Here is an 18974-nt window from a genome sequence, read left to right as displayed (position 1 = left end):
CACACCAAGTCATTCAAAGGGGATTTGACAAAAATTCGACTGCAAGAAACCCCCCTCACGGTTAATAAAACACACATCCACCGCCGGATGTGTAATACTTTTTATTTTACTCTCTGGAAAGGAGACGAACATCACTTGAGAGTCACAGCGTGCTCCTGGCTGAGCCCAATGCTGTGTTACACCCACCAGTGCCCGCCGGGTGCCACACACCTCTGTGTTGTATTCCACCAGCTAGTGTGTATGCAATGACACTCTCAAGCCCATGTGCACTGTGACACCACCCCGTGAATATGTCATGCCACACTTGCCTTCGCACGGGTTATATTGCCCCATCTAACGTGCCTTCCTCAATGCCTATGTTATAACGCACAGCGCAATGCTATACATATTACAATCTGGGATCGATATCTTTGTCACAGTGCATATGCAGCGTTACACTCCCCAGCACATATTTTATATTACAACTTTAGAGACTAGTTAGGTTACACAACACTGCCCTGTGCATATTACACTCCAAGGCGCATATGGCATTGCACGCGCTAGTGCCTGTGCTATCTCGCACTCTCCAATGAATCTGTCATTGCGCACAATGTATTGCATATTATATTTCACGCCCCGGTTCATCTTATATCACACTTTTTGGTGCATAGTTTATACCATATACTATATCTAGTGTTCATTTTCAATCGTGCTCTCAGGACTATGTTCTATATAACACTGCGTCCACCTACCCTTTTCACAGGCATTACATTTTGCGATGGGGGTGGAGGGTCAGGGGGTGTTTCTGCCAAGTGAGCCTGGAGTCACAGTCACAAACGTCCTCTTCTTCCTGAATAAAAGTGAGATTATGCTGCATACTTGTTCATATTTTAAGTAGTTCGCACAGACACACATTTTAAAAACAATAAAGTTCCTATTACCCACCTTCTCTGAACAGTTAGCTTGCTGCCCCATCCACTTCCTCCCTTTCCTCTGTTGTCTGAATCCATGGACTACCCTCCTCCCTCCTGCCATGCATAGTCTGATGTGCTGCCACTGCCCTCCATTTAGCATGATGTACCAGTCCACTCCTCCTGCCCTCCATTGCCCAATTCTATGGCCCATCATTGACCTCCTGCTTAGCCTCTGTGCTTAGCTTGCTGCCCCTATTCTCCTTCCCCCTGCCCTTGATGTCTTTGTGCATGCCCCTGCTCCATCCTTTTTGCCCACCATGTTCCATGGACCTGCCACTCCAATCTACTCGTAGTGTTCTGTTGAACTGCCACGTCATGGAGCACAGTCGCGCTGTGCCCATGACGAGTCCAGCACGTCACGAGGCATTCCCTGGGGAATCCCTCTGGTGCGGGCACCAGAGGGATTCCCTTTAATTAAAAATAGCCTCAGGAGCTGGGGAAGAGCTTCCCCAGCTCCCGAGCCCCCCCCCCTTTCAGTGTAATGACGATCGGCGCGCACGTCGCACCGACGTCATTACACTGAAAGTGAAACTGAAATGAGCCAAGATGCTCATTTCAGTTTCACTTTGTACGTGCTCAGGGGGCTATCTCAACCCCCTGAGCATGTACAAAGATGGGAGAGGTATCATTGGAAAGGGGAGAATCTCCCCTTTCCAATGGTCTCCTCCCCAGTGGATCCCTGCTTGGGGATCACCACAGGAGGGCGATCTCCAAGCAAGGATCCACCCACTAGACACCAGGGAGGGGGAGCGGCCCCTTGGGCAAGGGCCTTTCCTCCCCCCAAATAATTTTGGCATTATTTGGTCTTTTTGCCCCCCGGGGGGGGCAAAAAGCCCACTAGACACCAGGGAATTAAAAATAAATAAATAGGGGTGGGGGCTGCCCAAAATGGGCAGGCCCATGCCCCCACCCCACCCCCAATAATCACAGTCTTTCTGCCCCCCCAGGGGGCAGATGGGGCATTGGCCCCTAATCTGCCCCTTCGGGGGGGCAGAAAGCCCACTCTACACCAGGGATTTGTTTTCAGTTTCTTTTAGGGTGGGGGCTGCCCGAAACGGGCACGCCAATGCCCTCACCCACCCGCCAACATTACAGCCTTTCTGCCCCCCCGGGGGGCAGATGGGGCATTGGCCCCCAATCTGCCCCACGGGGGGGCAAAAAGACCACTAGACACCAGGGAATTTAAAAAAAAAAATAGGGGTGGGGGCTGCCCAAAACGGGCTGGCCCATGCCCCCAACCCACCCCCCAATTATTACACCTTTTTCACACATTTTTGTGTGGGAAAGTTGTGGCATCACCGGGCTGACACAAATTTCCTACCACCCAGCGTTCCCCCGGGTCTCCCGATAAAAACGGTGCCTCACTCATGTGGGAGGCCCAAGTACCCGCGACAGGCAAGGGTCCAAAACGTAGTGCGCCTCAACAGGCAAGGGTCCTAAACGTAGTGCGCTTCACTACGTTTTGGGCCCTTGCCCGTGGCGGGTCCTTAGGCCTCCGACACGAGTGAGGCACCGTTTTTATCAGGAGACCCGGGGGAACGCTGGGTGGTAGGAAATTTGTGTCAGCCCGGTGATGCCACAACTTTCCCACACAAAAATGTGTGAAAAAGGTGAATATTTTAGCTAAATATGAGGTTTGCAGGGCATTCTGGGTAAGGAAATGTTGGGGGATCCACGCAAGCCATACCTCCCTGGAATCCCCGGGGTGTCTAGTTTTCAGAAATGTGTGGGTTTGGTAGGTTCCCTAAGTGGCCGCCGAGCACCGGGCCAATAACCCAGGTGACCCCCCTTGCAAAACCAGGTCGTTTTGAGGTAGGCAATTTTCATGTCGCCTCACCACGTTGTGAGCCCTTGCCTGTCGCGGGTATTTGGGCCTCCCACATGAGTGAGGCACCATTGTTATCGGGAGACCCAGGGGAACGCTGGGTGGTAGGAAATTTGTGTCAGCCCGGTGATGCCACAACTTTCCCACACAAAAATGTGTGAAAAAGGTGATTTTTTCATCTAAATTTGAGGTTTGCAGGGCATTCTGGGCAAGGAAACGTTGGGGGATCGACGCAAACCATACCTCCCTGGAATCACCCGGGTGTCTAATTTCAAGAAATGTGTGGGTTTGGTAGGTTCCCCTAGGTGGCCGCCGAGCACCGGGCCAAAAACCCAGGTGACCCCCCTTGCAAAAGCAGGTCGTTTTGGTGCAGGCAATTTTCATGTCGCCTTAATACGTTTTGGGCCCTTGCCTGTCGCGGGTACTTGGGCCTCCCACACGAATGAGGCACCGTTTTTATCGGGAGACCCGGGGGAATGCTGGGTGGTAGGAAATTTGTGTCAGCCCGGTGATGCCACAACTTTCCCACACAAAAATTTGTGAAAAAGGTGATTTTTTCAGCTAAATTTGAGGTTTGCAGGGCATTCTGGGTAAGGAAACGTTGGGGGATCCATGTAAGCCATACCTCCCTGGAATCCCCGGGGTGTCTAGTTTTCAGAAATGTGTGTGTTTTGTAGGTTTCCTTAGGTGCCGGCAGAGCTAGGGTTCAAAAACTACAGCTAGGCACTTTGCCAAAAAAGGTTCATTTTTCACTGCGAAATTGAGGTGTGTCCACGATGCGTTTTGCGCCGTTTCCTGTCGCGGGCACTAATCCGACCCACACAAGTGAGGTACCATATTTATCGGAAGACTTTGGGGAACGCGGGGTGGGTGGAAATTTGTGGATCCACGCAAATTCCAGAACTTTCCACCTGAGACATATGGAGAAAGTTTGGGTTTTTTTGGCAATTTTTCCGGTTTGCAAGGGATTCTGGGTAGCAGAACCTGGTGGGAGGCAGTCAAGTCAACCCTTCCTGGATTCCCCTGGGTGTCTAGTTTTAAAAAATGTATAGGTTTGCTAGGTTTCACTAGGTGCCGGCAGAGCTATGGTTCAAAAACTACAGCTAGGCACTTTGCCAAAAAGGGTCATTTTTCACAGCAAAATTGAGGTGTGTCCATGTTACGTTTTGCGCCGTTTCCTGTCGCGGGCACTAGGCCGACCCACACAAGTGAGGTACCATTTTTCTCGGAAGACTTTGGGGAATGCAGGGTGGGTGGAAATTTGTGGATCCACGCAGATTCCAGAACTTTCCACCACAGAAATGTGGGGAAAATGTGTTTTTTTTTGGCAATTTTTTAGGTTTGCAAGGGATTCTGGGTAACAGAACCTGGTAGGAGGCAGTCAAGTCACCCCATCCTGGATTCCCCTGGGTGTCTAGTTTTCAAAAATGTATAGGTTTGCTAGGTTTCCCTAGGTGCCGGCAGAGCTATTGTTCAAAAACTACAGCTAGGCACTTTGCCTAAAAAGGGTCATTTTTCGCTACAAAATTGAGGTGTGTCCACGTTACGTTTTGCGCTGTTTCCTGTCGCGGGCGCTAGGCTGACCCACACAGGTGAGGTACCATTTTTCTCCGAAGACTTTGGGGAACGCGGGGTGGGTGGAAATTTGTGGATCCACGCAGATTCCAGAACTTTCCACCAGAGAAATGTGGAGAAAATGCATTTTTGGGGCATTTTTGTAGGTTTGCCAGAGATTCTGGGTAACAGAACCTGGTGGGAGGCAGTCAAGTAACCCCATCCTGGATTCCCCTGGGTGTCAGTTTTCAAAAATGTATAGGGTTGCTAGGTTTCCCTAGGTGCCGGCAGAGCTATGGTTCAAAAACTACAGCTAGGCACTTTGCCAAAAAAGGGTCATTTTTCACAGCGAAATTGAGGTGTGTCCACGTTGCATTTTGCGCCGTTTCCTGACGCGGGCACTAGGCTGACCCACACAAGTGAGGTACCATTTTTCTCTGAAGACTTTGGGTAATGCGAGGTGGGTGGAAATTTGTGGATCCACGCAGATTCCAGAACTTTCCACCAGAGAAATGTGGGGAAAATGTGTTTTTTTTGCCAACTTTTAGGTTTGCATGGGATTCTGGGTAACAGAACCTGGTAGGAGGCAGTCAAGTCACCTCATCCTGGATTTCCCTGGGTGTCTAGTTTTCAAAAATGTATAGGTTTGCTAGGTTTCCCTAGGTGCCGGCAGAGCTATGGTTCAAAAACTAGAGCTAGGCACTTTGCCTAAAAAGGGTCATTTTTCGCTACAAAATTGAGGTGTGTCCACATTACGTTTTGCGCCGTTTCCTGTTGCGGGCACTAGGCTGACCCACACAAGTGAGGTACCATTTTTCTCTGAAGACTTTGGGAAACGCAGGGTGGGTGAAAATTTGTGGATCCACGCAGATTCCAGAACTTTCCACCCGAGAAATGTGGGGAAAATGCGTTTTTTTGGCATTTTTGGAGGTTTGCAAGGGATTCTGGGTAACAGAACCTGGTGGGAGGCAGTCAAGTCACCCCATCCTGGATTCCCCTGGGTGTCTAGTTTTCAAAAATGTATAGGTTTGCTAGGTTTCCCTAGGTGCCGGCAGAGCTATGGGTCAAAAACTACAGCTAGGCACTTTGCCAAAAAGGGTCATTTTTCACAGCGAAATTGAGGTGTGTCCACGTTGCGTTTTGCGCCGTTTCCTGTCGCGGGCACTAGGCTGACCCACACAAGTGAGGTACCATTTTTCTCAGAAGACTTTGGGGAACGCGGGGTGGGTGGAAATTTGTGGATCCATGCAGATTCCAGAACTTTCCACCAGAGAAATGTGGGGAAAAAGTGTTTTTTTTGGCAATTTTTTAGGTTTGCAGGGGATTCTGGGTAACAGAACCTGGTGGGAGGCAGTTAAGTAACCCCATCCTGGATTTCCCTGGGTGTCTAGTTTTAAAAAATGTATAGGTTGGTAGGTTTCCCTAAGTGCCGGCAGAGCTAGGGTTAAAAAACTACAGCTAGGCACTTTGCTAAAAAAGGGTAATTTTGCATTGTGAAAATGTGGTGTTTTCACGTTGGGTTTTGAGCCATTTCCTGTCGTGGGCACTATGCCTACCCCTACAAGTGAGGTACCATTTTTATCGGGAGACTTAGGGTAATTCAGATTTGTAAAGGAACTGTTATTACCTATTGACTTTCCATGCATTTCTGCCTTCCAAATGAAAGACATTGTGTAAAAAAGAAGTAATTCTAAAAAATGACTGATAATTCTCATGCTAGTATGAGTATTCCCAAATTCGGAAATGTGCAAATATCTACTGTTTCTAAACTCTATATTTTGTTCCCATTTCAGAAATACATAGGTGTCTTTCATACCGAGTTTTCCATGTACACATTTTTACAGAATAATTACTATATAACCGATGCATAATAAAAAACCATTGCAAGTTGCTGCTCAGTTTTTGGCTCTAGGTTCGTCGGGTTCTTAGTGAACCTACAAGTCCTATATATCCCCACAGCCAGTAATGTCCAGCGGATGTAACGGTATATTGCTTTCAAAGAGCTGTCATAATTAGAAGAAGTTACAGGTGAACACGTTGACACAAAAGGCGCTTTTTTTCAACAAATTTTCAATTTATCCTATATTTAACTGTTAGTTTCTATAAAGAAACCTTGATGGATCTACACAAATGACCCCTTGCTGAATTCAGAATTGTGTCTACTTCTCTAAAATGTATAGCTTTCTAGGATCCATTATTCCTTTGGTATCCATTTCTACCATTAACTGGAAGGAGGTCGAAAGCACAAAAAATAGCAAAAATAGGCTATGTCCCAGAAAAATGCCAAAACTGTGTAAAAAATGTTGGGTTTCTGACAAAAGTCTGGTATCCCCTAAAAGCTGGGAAAATGGTGATTTCAGCCCCACAAACCCTTTTTTGATAACACTTGCAGGGAAAAACCCAGATGCTTTCATTTGCAGCCCGTTTTTCCCATTTTCCACCAAAAAACCTAAATTTTGGTGTATTTTGGCTCATTTCTGTGACCCCTCCAGGGGAATCCACAAACCCTGAGTACCTTCAGAATCCCCATGATGTTGGAAGAAAAGGACACAAATTTGGCATGGATACCTTATGTGGTCAAAAAGTTACAGGGGCCTCAGCGCGCACTACCCCATATAGCCAAAAAAGGGCGTGGCACAGGAGGGGGAAAAGGCCTGGCAGCGAAGGGGTTATATTGCCACAGCCTCTCTTGCCAGTCCTGTATTGTTGGTTTGTTGCCCCTGCCCCCCTTTCCACTGCCCTCCATAGTCTGTTGTGCTGCCACTGCCCTTCCTGCCTGCCCAGTGTGGTCAAATTGTTGCCTCTGCACTCTCCTAACTGCCTTCAATTTTCAGAGTCCGTGCCCCTGGCCTCTGCCTCTCAACAGTATCCCAATGAACAACTAGATTGCTAACATTCTATATTTGTTACAAAAGTGTGGAACGCCTGACGTCATCTTGATGTAATCAAAACTGTAATACCTAGAGTATTTCCTTTAGAAATTACATATATGAGAGGGTCTTATTTGCATCAAAATTATGGTTAGTTCTCTAAAAAACTAAAATGAGGACATATTTTCTGAGTTTTCAAATAGCGACAAAGAACTTTTAAATTATTTGTAATCTTTATGTTTTTTTATCCAGTTGACCACTTGATTAAATGTTGCACCTTGGCGAGAGGATGTGGTGTTACTTCCAGAGCTGTAGACTTGGCAACTGGGGAACCAGGTTGGAGTTTCTGCTTCAACTCAACAGTCTGTGATTCTGGTCAAATCACTTAATCTCCCCATGTCTACAATCAAAATGAATTTGATCTTGTGTGATGTAACCAATGCTCATGTAAAGCACTCCAATACCTGACAAGTCTGCACTATATAAAACTGCAAATACACAAAAATAAGTGTTTTGCACACTTCTGTCATTGGGCTACATGTGGGATACATCTGGGTGATATTTGCGCTGCATTTGGGCTCTTTTGTCTCTGGTGGCCATCTTGGGAGATTTATTTGTTATGAAGTTTCCTAATTTTCTCCTTTACTGCAGTCTCCTCAGTAGCAAATACTTTCAGTTTTTTACTTTGATTCCATCAAGAAGGTATTCAGATATGTCACACATTTGCCATAAATTCTGAATGTTATCACTCTAGTTGCTCATTAGATCACTGTAGTAAAGCTACCGCTCACCAGGGAAGTCTGCTGCTGGTATTCAAAGTGCATGTTTCAGTCTGCATGTCAGAATTTTTTTATGAAATAGAAGAGGATTTGAGAAGTCAAAATGTGCCCTAATTTTTCTTTCTGCAGCACTAATCATAATTTCTATGGCAAAATGAACCCCCTCATTTTGTTCCTTTGTAAATTAAATGTTTTAAGTGTTACCACTTTATTCCAATCAAGATGGCTTCAGGTGTGCCATACTTTTGTCATAAGTAAGACTGTTAACACTCTAGTTGTTCGTTAGAACACTCAGGGACATTCTGTCATTGCGTTATACTTGGGCTACATCTGGGTGCTATTTGGGCTACATTTGGGCTCTTTTGTCTCTGGTGGCCATTTTGGGAGACTTATTTGTTATGAAGTTTCCTAATTTCCTCATTTTCTACAGTCTCCTCAGAAGGAAATACTTTCAGTTTTTTACTTTGATTCCATCAAGAAGGCATTCAGATGTGTCACACATTTGCCATAAATTCAGAATGTTAGCACTCTAGTTGCTTATTAGATCACTGTAGTAAAGCTACTGCTCACCAGGGAAGTCTGCTGCTGGTATTGAAAGTGCATGTTTCAGTCTGCATGTCAGAATTTTTTAATGAAATAGAAGAGGATTTGAGAAGTCACTCAAAATGTGCCCTAATTTTTCTTTCTGCAGCACTAATCATACTTTCTATGGCAAAATGAACCCCCTCATTTTGTTCCTTTTTAAATTTAATGTTTTAAGAGTTACCACTTTATTCCAATCAAGATGGCTTCAGGTGTGCAATACGTTTGTCATAAGTAGGGCTGTTAGCGCTCTAGTTGTTCTTTAGGACACTCTGGGAAGCTGCAGTAGAACACAAAGGAAACAACTGACAGTCTCTGCCCTTGTTGGATGTACATGTTTTACTGAGAATGTCAGACTTCATTCTCACATGACTGAGAAAGATAATGTGAATTTACAGAAAATATTCTCTCAGTTTAGCTTATAGATCACCTTCCAAACCTCTGTGGGAAAAGTATGAGAAAATAGTTTTCTCTCAAACATTGTTCGTGATATCACAGCAGAAGGCTTTTTCACATGGTAAAATCACCTTAGAACACACCACAATTCCTAAAATGAGTATGGTATCATCAACAAATGATTTATAATGTAACTAAATTCTTAAAACCTTCTATTAACTGCAATGCTTTTTAATGAGGTGCTATCATGTATATTGGTCCCAAGATGGCTGCCAACACTTCTTGGATGAAGTACTGACAGCCAATCAGATCTCACGATGAGATGTGTGGTTAGGCTTCGCCCAGATATCTATCTTTTTAACTCTAATTTTCTCAGGAACTACTGAACGGGTTTACACTATCTAAGCAAAAGGCACGAGTCTGAACTGAGGACTACCTCTTTGCCAAATTTGGTGTAATTCCGTTCAGCAGTTCGGGCTGTAGCTGCGTCAACAGGTCCTACGGGAAAATGCTTGGAGAAAACGCGTTTTGGGACCCCCCTTTTTTCTCAGCCCCCGCTTGACGAATCACCATGAAATTTTCAGGATAGGAGCTGACCGGAGCTGGTCAAAAGTTTGCAAAATTTCGCAAAGATTCGTCAATCGGCGCCAACGTTATTGCAAATAGAATGTTGCGAATTTCCTATGGAAAATAGGTCCTAACTATAACTACCTACTGGCGACTGCCAGTAGGTAATATCTGTATATATACATATATATATATATATATATATATATTATCTACTGGTGGTCGCCAGTAGATAGTTATAGCTAGAACCATGTTTCCATAGGAAAAGCATTTTTTGATTTGCGTATAACTTTGGCGTCGGTTGACAAAGTTTTACTACATTTTCGACAAAGTTTCACTTTTTTAGATTAGCTCCTATCCCAAATGTTTGGGGGTGATTCGTGAAGGGGGGGCTGAGACAAAAGGGGGTCCCAAAACGTGTTTCCATAGAAGCTTTAGACAAGGCTACAGGTCAAACTGCTGAACGGAATCACGCCAAATTTGGCAGGGAGAAAGGTCTTGGTCCAGAAAGCACGCTTTTGTTTAAATGGGGTAAGTCCATTCAGTAGTTTTAGAGAAATATCAAAATTTACAGATATTTGAGAATTCTGACATCTGATTGGCTGAGGGGTTAAGAGCACGAGCGTGCGGCTCATTGGCTGCGAACTGTTGAAACTAGGAACTGTTGGCATCCATTTTGTGACTGAGTTGAAAGGCGTAGGGAGGAAAAAAAGAGAATAATTGTATAAGAGGGTATAGTAGGAACACTGTGGTCTTAGTTTAAGCAGTCTGTATGGTGCAGAGGCAGGGAGTTTGAATGTTGCGTAGGCCGTGGAAATTATGTACGCAGAACAATGGTGCGCTGTATTGCTGCAAGGTTGCATAGGCTTTGGAAATCCCATCAGGAAAACAATGCACCGTATTGTGGCAAGCAGTGTGTAGGGTGCAGACACAGGTAGTGTGAATGTGCGGTATTGCGGCAATGTTCAGAAGGCTGTGTAACGGTGCACACACAGGTAGTGTGAATGTGTGGTATTGCGGCAATGTTCAGTAGGCTGCGTAAATCATATCAGGAAAATAACAATGCGCCGTATTGAACTTTCCTTTAATATAATGTGCAGTAATGTTTACTTATAATGCGGTGTTCACTTTTATCATGGACAGTGTCACTTTCTTAGACAGAATTTAATATTATGTGGGAGGGCGTGTTCTGTTCCTGTGCCCGGAACAAAATTAAACTTTAGTTGGCTGAGGTGTTCCAACAACGAGCTCAATGTTCATTGGCTGAGGACCATTGAAAGAAGAAGTGTTACCAGCCATTTCCTCCCCTTCCGCGGAGTAGAAGGGACATCTGATTGGCTGACGTGTTCCAAGCAGGACCTTCCCAAGCTTAATGTTCATTGGCTGCGAACCATTGAAAGTAGAAGTGTTGACAGCCATTTCCTCCCCATCCACGGAGTAGAAGGGACATCTGATTGGCTGACGTGTTCCAAGCAGGACCTTCCCAAGCTTAATGTTCATTGGCTGTAAAGATTGATAATAGAAGTGTTGCCAGCCATTCCCACCCCCTCCGCGGAGCATCAGAGACATCTGATTGGGTAACGTGTTCCAAGCAGGACCTTCCCAAGCTTAATTTTCATTGGCTGTAAACCATTGAAAGTAGAAGTGTTGACAGCGATTCCCTCCCCCTCTGCGGAACACCATGGACATTTTATTGGTTACAGTGTTCAGAGTACAAGTTTACTCATTATTGGCTGGGAACGGTTCACTGTTGTGAACCATTTTGTGACGCACTTCAATGGAGTACAGGAAAACAAAGTAGTAGCGGGGAGGATAGGAACACTATTAACTCGATATATTTTAAGGGCCATTTATATAGTTGCCGTGGGGAGTACAAATCACGTCAGAAAAATAACAGAGTATGTTGCGGTCTTCTTTTTATTGATTTGCAGGTGGGATACTTCCCAGGAGCACGAATGTGGTGTTTATTTTTCTGACAGGGAGCTGGCTGTGGTTGCGCAGCAAAAATTTCAGTTTAGGTTTGAAACAGTTTTTATTAAGCAATTACAAATATAATTTCTTCGGAAACTGAAGCTGTATATATCAAAGGGGGGGGGCAAATAAAAACGTAATTCATAAAATATCCCTTAACCATGGCCACACCCTACCTTTTTTTCTGCTATAGTTTGTAAAAGTGTTGCCCCATATTCTTGATAATATAAGAGGGCATGAGTTACTTTTAGATAAAGTAGAAAAGAAGTGCTACAATAAACACTCCCGCACTACATCATCTCAGGTCAGAAAAACAATAAAAAGTAAAAACAGTTAAACACAAATGACTTTATATTACATATACATGTCACGCTTTATCATTTTTAAAAATATCTATTCTGTAGAATTCGGGAAAGTTCTGTCGTAGTGCTTAAAGGTCGGTCACTGCTCCACTAAGAAATCACAGACTCCTTTAAGAACATATAGAATAGTAGTATAATAATATACACTACTGGTCTTATATATTCTATAGGAAGAAGGTGAATAGGAACCGCAACGGCGAAAAATAGAAATACCCTCAATAAATTTAGGGTTTATCAAAGATATTCACTAAGAAAGTATGCAAACTAACTTTTTTTAAACTGTATTTTCGAAAAATATTCTCACTGAAAATATCTGATCAAGTTAGTTATAAAGGTTAGTAAGCTGTATTTTAGATGGGTTACTCCTGGCGGCGACAAATCTCCACTTCCTGTTGTGTGGAAATATGACACTCTATTCCAATATACAGAGTGTCACTGATGTCACACAAAAATGAAAAGGAGCATAAATTCTTGAATACAAAAGAAGATCAATAACAAAATACTTTTCAGCGATGAATATGTTCAGAGTTTCTTTTCTCCGGGACTTCGAAATCTTTCATCTTCGCCCCGACGGGTCATAAACTCCTCTGAGATCACCATGACTGTTCATATTCCAATATACATATTTTCAGTATATGATCCCAAGGGGGAAACAGAGTTTGAACCAGAAGGTGCTGACGTTACATATAAATCTTTAGTCTTCGCCCCGACAGGTCACCAACACCTCTGACGTCAAGTTCAGTGTTAATATTGTAATATACAAAGTCACACTATATGAGCTCAAAGCTGCTCGAAAAGGAGCAATGTTTGCTGTATTCTGTCTGTTTCTGAAAATAAGCTGCTGACATTACATATAAATTGCAAAAACAATCAATAACACTATTTTCTAAATTCAAGTGTTTAAATATTGACAAATAGCTATGTATTATAGATATCTACTATGCCATAATCAAACAACTTAAAACTCTGGATTATGTTTTGTTGCTGCAAAAGAAGAATCAGACTCTAGAAAAGAGCACCTGCATCACTGAATGGACACGCGTAAATAACTCGCAAAACAAAACTAATCAATCAACGGGTGTGGTTTATATAATTTTTGGTTATTGAGTAGTCTATGGAAGGAAGATGCGGCTCCGCCGATTTACATGCCACGTTTTACAGTTGACACATGCTCACGTTTTAACTGTTTAACTTGTGCACGAGTTGGGAAAAGTTACAAAATGTGAAGCGGTAAAGATTTCGATTTCGATCCTAAAACCTATAAGGTCCTTAAAATGTACATATGTTGGAGAGCTTAAAAACTGATACCAAGCAAACCTTGTCATTATCATTCTCATGACTAAATACATCTATTAATTGCCGTAAATCTAAATAGAAGACATAAAAAAAAATCTTTCAAAATAGAAGAAAAAAAAATATGCTAATATTTCTCATCACTATGGTTTTAATGCGAGCATTTGTAAAGTGTACAGCTACCCCTGAAAAGGTGGGCCGGCGCTCGGGGGTGTCGGAAAGATTAAGCAAGTTGTTGCCCACAGTGACATAGTGGTGGGCGAACGTGCCGTCGTAGCCGGGAATCGAACTGTGAACGCTGTTGTTCGAAGTCAGGTATCATAGCTGCTGCATCACACTTTTTCCACACTTATTTTATTTATTTTAGCAGTTTTATATAGCGCGAACAAGACCCTTGCAGGTATCAGAGCGCTTTACAGTACAGAGATATCAACTTAAAAACGTATAAGTATCGTGAAATAGGTGAATACAGTAAAGGTGAGCATACACGAATAGCACATATTTACAGGGGAATATCAATGAGTCAAGTGAATTTGGCTAGAAGAATAGATTTCACTTCTTTTTTGAAAAAAGCTGCGGATGGATTAAGTCTCGTTTCTTGGGGCAAGGCATTCCAAATCCTGGAGCCATTCCTGAGAAGGAGCGGTAGTATGTTTTCTTCTTGGAGAACCGTTGTGGTTTAAGTAGAAGATTATTGGAGCTCCTAGTGGATCTGTTACCACCCGATAGTACCAATTTCTCTGCTAGGTATCTCGGTGTTTTGTGATGTAAGGCCTTATGTGTCACACAGGCGATTTTCAACTGGATTCTGGCCTCAAAAGGAAGCCAGTTGAGGGCACGAAGGTCAGGGGAGATGTGGCTGTTTCTTTTGGAGCCTGTGATGAGCCTAGCGGCCGTATTGATTGTGGCTCTTAAAGGAGCGGTCGTTGATCTGGGCAGGCCGCAGAGAGCAATACTTCCATAATCCACTTTGGGAATTACTAGAGATTGAACTGCCTGTTTAAAGTCACTGGCCGGTATGAAGGGTTTCAGTTTTCTCAAGGTGTTAATCTGGAAATTAGCTCCTTTGGTTGCAACGCTGATGTGTTTCTGCATATTTAACTGATTGTCCAAGGTTATTCCCAGTGATTTAGCTGAGTCAATGATGATAGGTTGACCATCGAGTGCTGTAATGTGCTTCATCCATTCAAGGATGGTGGTTGTTTGGTTGGGAGGGGCGATTAGGAGAAATTCAGTTTTTAGACTGTTTAGTTTTAGATGATTTTCTGCCAACCAGATCTGTGTTTTATGGAGTGTTGAATTAAGGGACTTGATGTCATCAAGTGAGTGGACCTTAATGTAGAGTTGTGTTTCGTCGGCATACATGTGATATTGGATATTTGATGAATTGAGTAGCTCAGTGAGAGGTTCCATAAACATATTGAAGAGTGTCGGGGAGAGGGATGAACCCTGGGGTACTCCCAGAGTGACCAGGGAGGGGTTGGATAATGATTGTTTAATCTTGAATCTTTGTGTTCTGTTTTGGGGGAAGGACGTGAACCAGTTAAACACAGTACCAGATAATCCCATCCTGTGTTTCAGGAGGTCTAGAAGATTGCCATGTTTGACTGTGTCGAAGGCTGAGGATAAGTCAAGCAGGATTAGCAGGCATCCCTTGTTTTGATCCAAAATGTGTAGCGCGCCATCATGGCTGATTCTGCGATGTGCCCTGATCGAAAACCTGATTGGAATTGATCGATCAGGTTGAAGTGATCTATGTGATTAGTAAACTGCGCGTGGACACATTTTTCTAGTAGTTTAGCGAGGGTCGAGATGTTGGAAATTGGGCGATAGTTATTCAGGTCAGATGGGTCCGCCGATGTTTTTTTTAGGATGGGGGATATCTGATCAACTTTGAGGATGTCTGGGATGATTCCTTGTGAAAGAGAAGTGTTTATAATCCTGGTCCATAGGGGCAATAACAGTGGAGTGAAGGTTTTTAAATGGGTTGCTGGGAGAGGGTCTGTGAAGTGATTGGAAGGGTTCATGCTGTGATCATTTTTAAAATAGTTTCTTCATTGTAGAAGCTGAAGTCAGTCCCGGAGGCATTGTTCTTGAGTTCGAGCTTTGTAGGGCATATTATCGAGATACTAGGTGAGGTCGGTGCGCCACTCCTTTGTGGGCCAGTATGTGATAATAGATCGTTAAGTAGGACTGTCTTTAAGTTTTCAGTCTTAGTTGAGAGAAAGGATGCAAGATCCTCACAATTGGGAAGTATTTCGGGATCAGCTTGGGGAGAGTGGGAGACACCCTTGGATTGAGCTTTGATTATTTCGAATAGTCTTTTGGGACGGATCTTGGCTTGGTCTAATTGTTGATGAATGAAGTCAGCTTTCGATCGTCTAATCTTTCTATAATAGGAATTTCTTTTACTTCTCAGCTATTTGAGGTAGGCAGCAGATGGAGCAGCTCTCCATTGTCTTTCAACTGTTCTTAGAGATCTTCTGTCTTCATTTAGCCTACCATCATGCCAGGGGTTGGATCCTTTTGCGGTGACTCTTTTCAGTTGCGGTGACTGTTAACTTATATGTTAATTACTGCTAATTATGTTTCAAACATTGTTAAATTATAACTCATAACAGACTACTGTTACAGTTAGTTGTTCACTACAAACACTATGCACGTCTTTTTAAAATGTACTTAAAAACAATATAGGTTTCAGGGACTTTGTAGTTAGAAATTAGCATTTCTAAAACCTTTGAAATTCACTGAGAAAACCATAGGTTTTACAGACATTATAGTTAGAAATTAGCATTTAAAAAACCTTTCAAATTCACTGAAAAAAACATAGGTTTCAGGGGCGTTATAGTTAGCTGGACATTTCACACGTAAGAAAAGCATAACAATTCCACCGTTATAGTTAGTTCAGCTAACTATAAATCACGCCCCTGCAATGCACTGCTCATGACGTGACATATTACATCATTCATGGCATGGTCAGTGACATCACTGATGACATCACTGATGACATCTCAACACAAGATCAGATACATAAGTGTAGGTATGACAGGAACAAAGACCCCGAATTCAGTGCTGCAAGTGTGGAAAAGAGACATCTCAGAAGTGTTACCGAAAAAAGGCCTGAATTTGGCAGCGTGGCACCTGGTCCGCCCCACCACCGCACTACCAAACGCGTGGTCGGGCTGCCTGCCAGATTACAAGTATTTCACGTGTCGGGTGGGCTTTGTTTGATGTTCCCACGTCGGTGCCCTGAAAATAAGCACTGCAATGGGAATGCCAAAAACAGTTCCTGTATGGCATAGTCAGTAAAACGCCCATGTCTTGCTGTGACTGGGGTGCATGCATACAGGTGGGCACATGTTGTTCCCCCTGCATGCAACCCATGGTGCAGAGGCACAAGGGGGCATATAGGGGCCTCTTTGTTTACTCTCCACCATGGTTTTCATGGAGTAGGAACCTTAATGAAAACCGTGGCAAGGAGGAAACTCATGATATACTTGGTGTGACCGCGACAGTCCCATCATTGCGGCCTCCTAACCTCTGCAACACTGCCAGGGAACGATGGTTCTCTGGCAGATTCAGTGGGGCAATGGTGGTCCAAACACCCTAATTTCAATAGGGCAGCCTTAAGGCCGCCACCTTTTCACTCCCACGAGTCTGGCGGTCCATGGAAACCCAGAGATGATAGAGCCCTAAGTGAATTTAAAAAAGAGGGAGACACCTCAGTTTGATCATAGTAGAAGACGTGAAAGAAATAGTTCATATATATTGTGATCATAACTGAATGTATAAATAAGGCCTACTCATTAACGAAAGATAGAATTGTACTCACATGCTGAACTTACGTATATTTCTTTATGAGAGCTGTCACCATCACCTAATAATCATGATTAGTATAACAGTAAGGTACCAAAAGAAGAATGATCATTTCTTAAAGTATATGATGCTAATAATCATGTAATAAACAAACCTATAGATATGGAATAGTTTCAAAGACAAGTAACCACACATTTCAAGTGATCTAGCCCCAAAAGCAAAACTGCTTGAACTCTAACTTACATGCACTAAGTGCACATCCTAGGTCACAAGTAAATGCCAATCCTCTTGGGGAAATTACAAGCCAGCACCCCTGCCCGATCGAACGCAGTTGGGGAAAACATTACAGGGTATTTAAATCACAGCTATTGGACTGGAAGCCAGCTGGTAAGTCCTATGGCTGTCTGTGTCTCACATTTAACACGAGACCAGGGTCTGCCTTGATCATTTGCCCCAACTGTAACTCTTCTTTGCCTAGGCTTAGCTACCAACCTATTAAGCCTACCAATGTAGAAGTTTCAAAATTTGTGGAGCCTAACACAATAGTGGTAAAATGTCTATTGCTCAATGCCAGGTCTTTGATGAAGCATAGTGTTGAGTGTGCCTCGCTTTTTGAGGGGGAGAATATTCAAATTGCTTTCATCACTTAAGCTTGGACAGATGAAAGCTCAGGCCCCGATATTGTAAAAGATACCCCACCGGGGTTTCTCTGCCATAACCTAAACAGGCGAATCAGGAGAGGGGGAGGGCTTAGCCATAATATATCATAACTCAGTAAAGGCTGCCTTTCACATAGCCTCTAATTTAGCCTGTGAGGCTCTCTCCTTTAGCTTCAGTCTATCATATCATCACACGTTTAAGGGCATTTTATTATACAGACCCCCGGGACCTAGGAGCATGTTTTTTTATTTCATTAGGAATGCTGGAGGAGAGGCTGTGTACTGATTCCTTCCTAATCCTGGAAGATTTTAATTACCATTTGGAAACATTGATGGACTCAGACACAGTGACCCTTATAGATTTGATGAAGAGTGCTGACCTAAGTTATCAGGTGATGGGCCCCACGCACATGGCAGGTCACACTCTGGGTGGAATCTTGTCTAACCACCCTCAATTGTGGTTTACGGGCTCAGTGCCTCTGATTTGGACAGAGCACGCGGCTGTACAATTTGAGTTAACCTTGGCCACTCATAACAAGACAGAGAAGGGCACTAAGATTCAGATTAAAAGCAGAGTCTGCAACAAAATTGAGAGTATGGACTTAATAGATGCATTTATGGCATCGGTTGGTCAGATACCCTCATGAATCAAGGAGGCCGTCACACACTACACATCGTGGGTGGAGTTAGCCTGTATTAAACTAGCACCAGTCAAAATGCTATGCCCTAGAAGATCCCATCCTACAGCCCCCTGGTACTCAGAAGAACTAGGGAGACAAAAACTCTCCTGTAAGTTTCTAGAGCGGAGCTGGAGGAAAGAATATAAGGAAGAGGAGAATAATAGTAATAGACAAAGTCTCAGCATTTATAAGCAACTCATATTCGAAGCAAAGAAAATGTTTTTTACAAATCTAATTAATTCACAAAAAAAACTCTACCAAAGATCTTTTTAAAACTGTCACAAGTCCGGCTTCCCCAGCCCGAAAAAAATTGAGGCACGTCAGGAACTATGTGATGACATCGCCAGGTGCTTTTTGAACAAGATAGAGTTCATCTTCTCGGACTTTAGTCACCCTAGCCCGGGAGGAGCAGGAGTATTGATGGAGGGAAGGAGGCCAGTTCCTGACCCCTCCCCGGTTTTTGACAAATTTGGGCCACTGTCCACAACTGGCATTGAGAAGCTGCTCCTGTTCTCAAGATCAGGCTCCCCTTTTGATCCCTGTCCAGTCTCAGTGACCAAACAGGCCCCTGTTCCCGTGGCCCTTTTGCTCACCCCTTTGTTCAATACAATGTTTGAAGCTGGGGACTTTCCTAGATCCTGGAAGCTTGCCTCAATATTGCCTCTGC

Source organism: Triturus cristatus, chromosome 4_1 (assembly GCF_964204655.1).
Source record: "Triturus cristatus chromosome 4_1, aTriCri1.1, whole genome shotgun sequence".
Taxonomy (NCBI): Eukaryota; Metazoa; Chordata; class Amphibia; order Caudata; family Salamandridae; genus Triturus; species Triturus cristatus.
This window is presented reverse-complemented; position numbering follows the sequence as displayed.